Raw genomic sequence first — 9,687 nt, forward strand, 5'->3', positions numbered from 1 at the left:
TGAGTACCTATCAAAAAAGAAGCATATATAATGTGTCGTTTTTTTTGGATAAATTTCTTAAACTACCCTTATGGTTTAGCTAATTGACTAAGTGTACCCTTACTGTTTGAAAATTGACTAACACTATCCTTACTATTTCTGACAATTGACCGACTCTAACCCTGTTATTAACACCCGTTAACAAAAAGGCAAAAAAGACTATTTTACCCTTTATTCTTCTTCAAATTTTCAAAATAAAACAGAGAAAAGGGAAAAGAAACATTGAACTCAGTGATTTCAGCACTTACATCCCTGTCAGTTTTGCACCTAAAAACCCCTTTCATAACATCGAATTATGCCTGCCGGAGAATCTACTGTTTGGCCCGGAGAATCACTGGGAGAGGTGCCACCACTGCTGTTTTTCATTCGAAGGAAGTAGGGGATGAATGAGAGAGAATGACTACGGCCATTGTTGTTTTGCCAAAAGATTACTCCGCAAGGCGACGGGCCCTTCGTTCTCTCTCCCTCTCGGCACGGTCGTCGCAGGTGACGACAGCCACCGGAAAAGGGCTGCCTCCCTCTCTTTCTCTCTTTCTCTCTTTCTCTCTTCATCCCTTCGTTCTCTCTCCTCCATTCACCCTCGTCCCTGTTTCTTCACCGCTGCTGCAAAGTGGACCCCTCCACGCACTCGGTTACAGACAAGTGCTCTGACGCACTCGGATACAGACGAGTTACCATGCACTCGGGAACATGAATATAATGGACCAACTGATTCATCGAGGGCTTGCCAAGCTTGCTAAAGAATATGGAGGGCTCATTCATCTCTGGCTTGGCTTCTTACACATGGTGGTGGTGTCCACCCCAGAGATGGCTCGTCAGGTTCTTCAAGTACAAGACAACATCTTGTCCAACCGGTCAGCCAATATCGCCATTAGGTACTTGACATACGGCCGGTCGGGCATGGCCTTCGCTCACTACGGTCCCTTCTGGCGTCAGATGTGTAAGATCTGTGACATGAAGGTGTTTAGCCGCAAGCGGGCCGAGTCGTGGACGTCTGTGCGTGAAGAGGTTGATTCTATTATTCGATTAGTAGCAGGAAAAGTCGGTTCCCCTGTCAACCAGGGTGAGTTGGTATTCTCACTCACCATGAACATAACCTACCGAGCTGCTTTCGGGTCGGACATACGTCAAGGCTAGGAGAAGTTCGTTGCCATATTGCAGGAATTCTCGAAGCTCTTCGGGGCTTTCAACCTGGGCGATTTCATTCCTTGGCTTGGCGGTGCTCTCGACGATCTAGGCTCCGTCAAATATGAAAAGATGCAGAATCTTGGTCACTCCGATAACTCCAGGCAAGAGCAGAGCAAGATTGAAGCAGCTTTTCATCAGCGATGATCAGTATAAGTGGAGCAGTAGCATAGATGAACGATCCGTTTCCACCATTTCTAGAGGCGTTAGCAAGCCAAAGTTGGGTTTGCCGAGCAGTGATAATCGATATCTGTTTGTATCCGCAGATTGAGAATGGAGAGAGAGACCAGAGAGGGATAGAGGCGGAGGGGGAGGTATTAGAAGAGAGAGAGTGGGGGCTCAGGGTACGAGGGTAATATTGGGTTTTAAAAAAATTGTATAGGTCACATAGGGTCACATGTGCATAAATTGTGATGGAGCATTCACTGATGCTAATGATAGAGTTAGTCAATTGTTAGAAACAGTAAAGATAGTATTAGTCAATTTTCAAACAGTAAGAAAACACTTAGTCAATTAGCTAAGTTGATCTCTTCATATAGAACACACGAACTCTAGGAATGCTTGTTCATGGGAACCAACATGGTGGTATTAATGTGACAATTGGTCGAGTTACAATTGGCATTGAATTCAGTCGACCTTTCAAGCCAAAGTGGAGTGGAACAACTGGTCTTATTTTTCAGGTATTTGATTGAAATTGCCAATTTTTGTGGCGTTTCTATTGGGATCCTTCATAAAGTGCTTATTTTTTCTCTTATTGGACAACACGAGGATGAGGGCCAAACTTGTGGGGAAAAGTGTGTAATTGCTATAAATTTCAGTTTCTTAACATTACCCTGGATGCATTTGATACGTTCACAATGCGGCAGCAGCAGCAGGAGACTCGGTCAAGTTAGTTGTAGTATCTGGGATAGGCCTTAGCCATTTCTGTTTTAGCCGATAAGGAAATTCTGTTGGAGTCGATAAGTCATTTCTGTTTTAGTTGATAAGTCATTTCTGTTTTAGCCGATAAGGAAACCTTCTCTACCCAATGGTTCAATATTGAGGCCTTAGTCCTATTGGTCTTCTTAGTACTCGTGCCCACTTGTCCAGGCCACTTTGTCAACTCTCTACTCATGTAAGTCGTCTTATAGTGTAGTGCTATTTATCAAATTCTAAGCCGGGTCATGAGTACAATGAGTCAGGTGTTAATCTTTATCCCAAGATCCTTAAAGAATCGGTACAAACAAGAAAGACTCGCGAGTAATATGATTCAAGATCAAGATCTTGATTCTTGATTCTACTTCTTGCATCTTGGAATCTTTGATCTTGATGGAATGCGTGCTGATAGGATGAGATGGGATGGTCTCGTGGATCACACGTGGAGAGGAGAGCCTCATCCAACGTTGGGGAGACATCCACACGAGTTTAGGCTTGTGGAGGTGGGTCTTCCCCTAAGGTGACGAGTTCCCAATCTAGTCCCTGTGAGTCGAGCGTAGCACCATAAGGCTATAAATATAGCCTTTATGGAAGTGAATAAAGGCATTGGCATTCATACCCTTGAGCTCTTCCTCTCTCTTCTTCTACTCTGAATCTCTCTCTCCCTTTTCTGAGAACTTAACCATATCAATTGGTATCAGAGCCGGTTCCGACCATGAACACTCGCGGCAAAACCAATGTGGAATTCCGCAATGAGGTCAACGAGACCTTAGCCCGGCATGAGTCAAGCTTCGACCAGGTGAACGTTGTCCTACAAGCAGTGTTAACCGAACTCCAAGCCTTTCGAGCCTCACGAACCACTCCCGAGACCAATCCTTTCGCTCATGAAGAGGCCTCACACCCACATACTTCCCGTTCCAGCTCCGTCAATGATCACCCTCATCAGCACGTCAAATTGTCATTCCCGAAATTTAATGGGGATGACCCAAGCGGCTGGATTTACAAGGCAGAGCAATATTTTGATTTCCAAAATATTGTATCAGACCAACAAGTGCAACTAGCTTCCTTCCATTTGGAAGGCATCGCCTTGCAATGGCACCGGTGGCTGACAAAACATCGCGGACCACTCACATGGGAAGAATTCTCCAAGGCTGTGCTACAACGATTTGGTCCAACTGACTACGAGGATCCGTCGGAAGCTTTAACGCGACTTAAGCAAACCACAACTGTGGCAGCTTATCAAGAAGCCTTTGAAAGACTCTCCCATCGAGTTGACGGCCTGCCCGAGAGTTTCCTCATCGGCTGTTTCATTGTAGGACTTTGTGATGACATTCGTATAGACGTGAAGATTAAGCAGCCTAGGACCTTGATGGATATGATCGGGGTGGCTCGACTAATTGAGGAATGAAATCAATTACAGCGGAAACCGAACCAGCAAGTTTCATCCCAACCATCCGTAATAACCCCAAAGGGGTCACCTCACCCAATGGCTAGTGTGCTCGGGACTCCACCAATCCAGTGCGCGAACCCGGTTCCCAATGCTCCTCCAGCCACATTCCGGTGACTCACCAACCAGGAGGCGCGAGAGCGACGCGAGAAGGGGTTATGTTATTATTGTGATGAGGTTCACTTTTGGCCACCGTTGCAAATGACCACAATTATTCATGATCGAGGATCCCGTACAGGCGGACATGGAGAATGTCAAACCAGAGGCAGAAACCCAAGAAGCTATTCCTAAGATCTCCTTCCATGCAATTGCAAGAGCTGAACACCCGCAAACCATACGGTCCTCGGTAAGTTGAAAAACAAGAATGTGACGGTACTAATTGATGGCGGCAGCACCCACAACTTCATTGATCAGGCCATAGTCTCTAAGTTTGGGTTACCTGTGAGCCGGGACAAGAAATTCCAAGTCATGGTTGCCAACCAAGAAAAGATAGAATGTGTGGGACAGTGCCGGGCTCTCATCTCGCCATTCAAGGGCACCCCATTATTGCCGACTACTACGTTCTTCCTGTCGTGGCATGCCAGTTGGTATTGGGAGTACAATGGCTAGAAGCTCTTGGACCCATCGAGATGGATTACAAACAGTTGACCTTAACATTCAAGAGGGAAGGAATCTCTTGCACCTTCCAAGGATTGGGGCGAGCCAGCATCGAGGCCTTAACCAACAAGGAATGCAATGGATTACAAGGTACGGGGTTCCTTTTCCAAATAGTTCCTTCCAATTGCAGCAGCCAACCAAGTTGCTATCCGCCTGAGATGGACGACCTCCTAACCGAGTTCTCACATGTATTTGAGCCACCCACCAACTTGCCTCCCAAACGACCACATGATCCTCAAATCCTGCTCCTTCCTGACAAGGGACCAATTAGTGTGAGGCCGTATCGATCGATACCCATATTATCAGAAGACGGAGATAGAGAAGATGGTGAGGGAGCTTCTGCAGTCAGGATTGATAAGACCAAGCAACAGCCCATTTTCGTCACCGGTTTTGTTAGTAAAGAAGGCTGATGGAGCTTGGCGATTTTGTGTGGACTATCGAGCATTGAACGACATCACGGTTAAAAATAAGTATCCAATTCCTGTGATAGATGAACTCCTAGATGAGCTCCACGGGACCAAATTTTACTCCAAACTGGATCTACGGTCGGGGTACCATCAGATTTGAGTGCGAGAAGAAGACATTCCGAAAACAGCCTTCTGAATACATGTAGGGCATTACGAGTTCATAGTGATGCCGCTTGGCCTGACAAATGCACCTGCAACCTTTCAAAGCCTCATGAACGATCTCTTCCATCCATACCTCTGGAAATTTATCTTGGTCTTCTTCGATGACATTCTGGTTTATTCAAAATCATGGGAAGATCATATATCTCATTTACGAATTGTTCTAACGATCTTGTCCTCTAACAAATTATTTGCAAAATTGTCGAAATGTCGATTTGGTGTTTCGTAGGTCGAATACTTGGGACATATAATTTCGGAGCAAGGCGTGTCGGTTGATCCAACCAAAATACAAGCTGTTATCGATTGGCCTACACCGATAACAGCAAAAGGGGTCCGTGGTTTCCTCGGTTTAGCCGGTTACTACAGGAAGTCTATCCGTAACTTCAGAAGCATAGCAGCTCCCTTGACCCAACTCTTGACCAAGGGAGGATTTCAATAGAACGCGGCAGCAGAGTTGGCCTTTCAACAGTTGAAGAAAGCACTAACTTCACCACCCATTTTATGTCTTCCGGATTTTTCTCAACGATTTGTGGTTGAGTGCGATGCGAGTGGAACAGGAATTGGTGCGATCCTTACTCAGCAAAATCAACTGGTAGCCTATTTTAGTGAAGCATTGAAAGGCTCGGCCTTGGCACTATCCACCTATGAGAAGGAGATGTTAGCTATCGTCAAAGCCATTAAGAAATGGCGCCCATATCTGCTTGGGAAGCCCTTTACAGTCCGCACCGACCAGAAAAGCCTTAAGTATCTACTCGAGCAACGGATAACTACACCAGCACAAACACGGTGGCTGCCAAAGATACTTGGTTATGACTACGAAATCGAGTGGAAAAAAGGGGCTGAAAATCAAAGTGCGGATTCCCTGTTGCGTATGGTTGAATTTCAAATTCTGTCCATCTCTATACCATGTGCAGATTGGTGGCCGATACTACAAAAAGAAGTCCAACAAGATGCATTTTATGGGGAATTGATGAAGAAACGGCCCTCCCTCAAGCTGCTCCAACGAGATGGATTGTGGTTCAAGGGGGACAAAATTTATTTGAGCCCTGCCTCCACCTTGATTTCTAAATTGATTGCTGACTGCCATTCATCCCCAATAGGTGGGCATTTTGGATTCCATAAAACCCTTTCTCGTATCAAGCATAGTTTCCTTTGGCCTAACATGCATCGGGCGGTGAAGGAATTCTTGTAACAATGCGACGTATGTCAGTGGTTCAAAACAGATTGCATGAAGCCAACGGGATTGCTTCAGCCACTATCGGTTCCCACGCAAATGTGGACAGATATCTCGATGGTTTTTATCGAAGGGTTACCGCCTTTCAATGGGTATACGGTTATCATGGTAATTGTGGATCGATTGACAAAATATGCCCACTTCATACCCTTAAAACACCCATTCACCGCCACGACTGTCGCTAAGGCATTTGTCGCCAACATTGTCTGCCTACACGGAATTCCAACCTCCATTGTTAGCGACCGCGACAAGGTGTTTATTAGCTCATTCTGGCAAACACTTTTCCAAATGCATGGAACGAAGTTGTGTATGAGCTCAAGTTACCACCCCCAAACCGACGGACGAACTGAAGTCGTCAACCGAACGTTGGAGCAATATTTGCGATGTTTTGCAGGAGACCAGCCGCGGAAATGGCTCGACTGGATTCCCTGGGCAGAGTATAGCTACAACACATCCACTCACTCTTCCACCAAGATGACACCCTTCGAAGCAGTTTACGGTATCCCACCCCCAAGTCTACTGGCTTATGTACTAGGAACGGCTCGCATTGGGGCCGTTGATGAATACTTGCGTGACTGGGACATCATTCTATGTGAGTCGCAACACAACCTTCGGGTAGCGCGGGATCAGATGAAATGTCAAGCAGACCAACACCGAAGGAAAGCTTCATTCGACGTGGGTGATTATGTGTATGTGAAATTGCAGCCATACCGACAGACTTCTGTGGCTTTTCGGCGCTCTATGAAGCTCGCCCCACGTTACTTTGGGCCATACCTAATCATTGAGAAGGTAGGATTGGTGGCCTACCGATTGGCCTTGCCTCTTGGCTCTCAAATCCATAATGTGTTCCATGTCAGCTTGCTACAGAAGCATTTGGGACCAGTCACCCCAACTTCCACCCAACTACCCCCAATCTCAGATACGTCGACCATCCTTCCGCAACCAGAAGCTGTCTTAGATTGTCGAATTATCCGTAAAGGCAAATACCATCCAAAATCTGAAATCCTGGTGAAATGAGTAGGAGCACCAGCTGAGGACGCAACCTGGGAGAATGAGTGGTGCTTCACCAAATCATATCCGGACTTCCTTGTGGACAAGGGTCCTTCAGAGGGGGAATGATATGTGCACAATGCGGCAGCAGAAGTAGGAGACTCGGTCAAGTTAGTTGTAGTATCTGGGATAAGCCTTAGCCATTTCTGTTTTAGCCGATAAGGCAATTCTGTTGGAGTCGATAAGTCATTTCTGTTTTAGTTGATAAGTCATTTCTGTTTTAGTGGATAAGCTCCTATGTTCATGGGAGAGTAGTTCATATTTTCATTGTTTGTAGCACCATAAGGCTATAAATATAGCCTTAAGGAAGTGAATAAGCATTGGCATTCATACCCTCGAGCTCTTCCTCTCTCTTCTCCTACTCTTCCTCTCTCTCTCCCTTTTCTGAGAACTTAACCATATCAGCATTTCATTGTATTATTCAATTCTGTCTACTAATTCCATTTTCCCCTTCAGCAAAGGAAACCCCATTATTAAGGATTGCTATAGCAGTCCATTTACAACAAGGTATTAACATCTAAATTCTGCCCTTCTGGGCATTTTGAACTCCTACAATACATATTCATTATTATGAAAATGAGTAGAATTTTGAACTCCTACAACAAGGTATTAACATCTAAATTCTGCCCTTATGGTTTCCTCCATTGTTTTAAAATGAAAATGAGTAGAATTTTGTGCTGCTTTTCTATTATTGAACTCGTTAATTTTAGTTTTCTATTTTCTCTGCAGTTTGTCTTCAACATGGAACAAGGATTACCTATTTTGCCCGAGTGGTTGTGTTTTGTCAAAGTGAACGCCCATGCTAGGAAAAGTGTTCAAATTGATCCTCCATGCCTTGTTTTGAGGTAAAATATCCTATATTGTTGTTCCTATGCATGGAAATCATTTCATTAGCAGAATCATTTAATGGAACTGTTAGTCATTTTTCTTGATTATGTGAAATATGAACTGAACAAGAAAACTGGCTTGATCAAGGTAACCAAGAAACCCTTTGTCTATCATTTTTCTTGATTGAGCTCTCTCTTTATCCATAAGGTTTATTGTGCAGGTTGATAATGTATTGTATTCATCATTTGTCTACCCTCATAACTATGGGTTCATTCCACATACGCTCTACGAGGATAGTGATCCAATTATTGGATGTTTTGATCCTGATGCAGGTATTGTCAAATTTTATGTTACTCATGTCAAAGTATTACATATATGAAGGTTTATTCCACATCCAAATGGGGAAATGGGTCCTCAGATATGGACCCTAGCAGTAAGACCTCTTGTGTACCCATTACTTGGTCCATAACTAGATCTCTTTTTCCAGACTTGGGTTGTGCCAGACCAATTGAAACTGGGCATGGATCATTGATAGAAATAATAAATAAGTCTCAATAGAAACAATTTACTAGGAAAAGCTAAAATTTTGAAAGGTAAAAATGGTAAAAAGATAATTCTTGGCAAAAGTTTAAAAAAAACTGAAATATAATTGTTCACGTTTGGTGTGGCTGAGTAATTCAACAGTCACAAATTACTTCACTAAACTGCTCCACCATCTTGCCTAAAATTTAGGGACCACGTTCCCATTTTCTTCTCTATAAAAGGGAGCTTCCAGGGAGAAGATCTGTGCGTGGATAGTGAGCATTAGAGAGCACTTATACAAAGAGGTTTGCAATCTGCAACACAGAGATCTGAACTCCAGAAATCCTTCATTCGAGCAGTCTGCATATTCAGAGAACTCTGAAACTTATATAAGTCTGCAACTTAGAGAAGTTTGAACTTCTATAATACTTCAATTGATGTTGTTATCTACTGGTTTCTCTGCCTTTGCAGCCTATGCCATGGAGTGTGTCAAGGCTTTGTTAAAAGCATCTCGGCACTATTAAGGTGGCCAGTTTGTAGTACTCTCATCAAGGACATGAATAAAACAAGTTCTCCTTCCTCTCCCGTGGATGTAGGTCTTTTTGACTGAACCACGTAAATCTGGTGTCATCTTTGCCTTTCTTTTTTCTTTTATTATTTGCTTTATAATTCACATATTTCTCAATTGTTTTTGAGTTTGCTATCTGATTGCCATACTAATTAATCGGTAATTCAGAGTACTAATCCTAACAATAATAAACTGAAGTTCATATTGAATATAATTGGTGCCTGATGCTTGAAGCACAATCTAGTTTCTGACGTGCCTACATTTCAGAATGGGGTGTCCTTAAGTTGTTCTCATTGATGAAGCATGGTTCACTGATTCTTTATGGTGTTGCAAACATTTATAGGAACCAGTTCTTTTGAGATGTTTTCTTCATGCTAAATCCATAGGCCTCATGCCTATGATTGACCAAGCATGTATTTTAGGTTACAAATTAATGTTCATTTAGCCTCTGAAAGGCTACAATATAGTTTAATACAAAGCAATACCTCCTTGTTTTTTGTCAAAAATTTTGAATGCTCGATGGAGTGGCCTTAAATCCACCATGAAAAGATGATTATATCTACGATTTAATAGGAGCCAAAGTTCTCTCTTGGACTAGAATGTGACTGGGAATCAT

The 9,687-nt window shown here is 43.6% G+C and overlaps 1 long non-coding RNA gene and 1 pseudogene across 1 annotated transcript; both read left to right on the forward strand.

The window, feature by feature from the left end:
• The first annotated feature begins 693 nt into the window (after positions 1-693).
• Positions 694-1,433, forward strand: LOC104611274 (cytochrome P450 84A1 pseudogene; annotated as a pseudogene).
• Positions 1,434-7,881: 6,448 nt separating this feature from the next.
• Positions 7,882-9,118, forward strand: LOC148800720 (uncharacterized). Its single transcript, XR_016085487.1, has 3 exons — positions 7,882-7,998; positions 8,202-8,313; positions 8,975-9,118. It is a non-coding gene; the product is annotated as an uncharacterized LOC148800720 (long non-coding RNA).
• Positions 9,119-9,687: the final 569 nt, after the last annotated feature.

The sequence above is a fragment of the Nelumbo nucifera genome, chromosome 4, assembly GCF_055504915.1.
Source record: "Nelumbo nucifera cultivar China Antique chromosome 4, China Antique-T2T, whole genome shotgun sequence".
Lineage (NCBI taxonomy): Eukaryota > Viridiplantae > Streptophyta > Magnoliopsida > Proteales > Nelumbonaceae > Nelumbo > Nelumbo nucifera.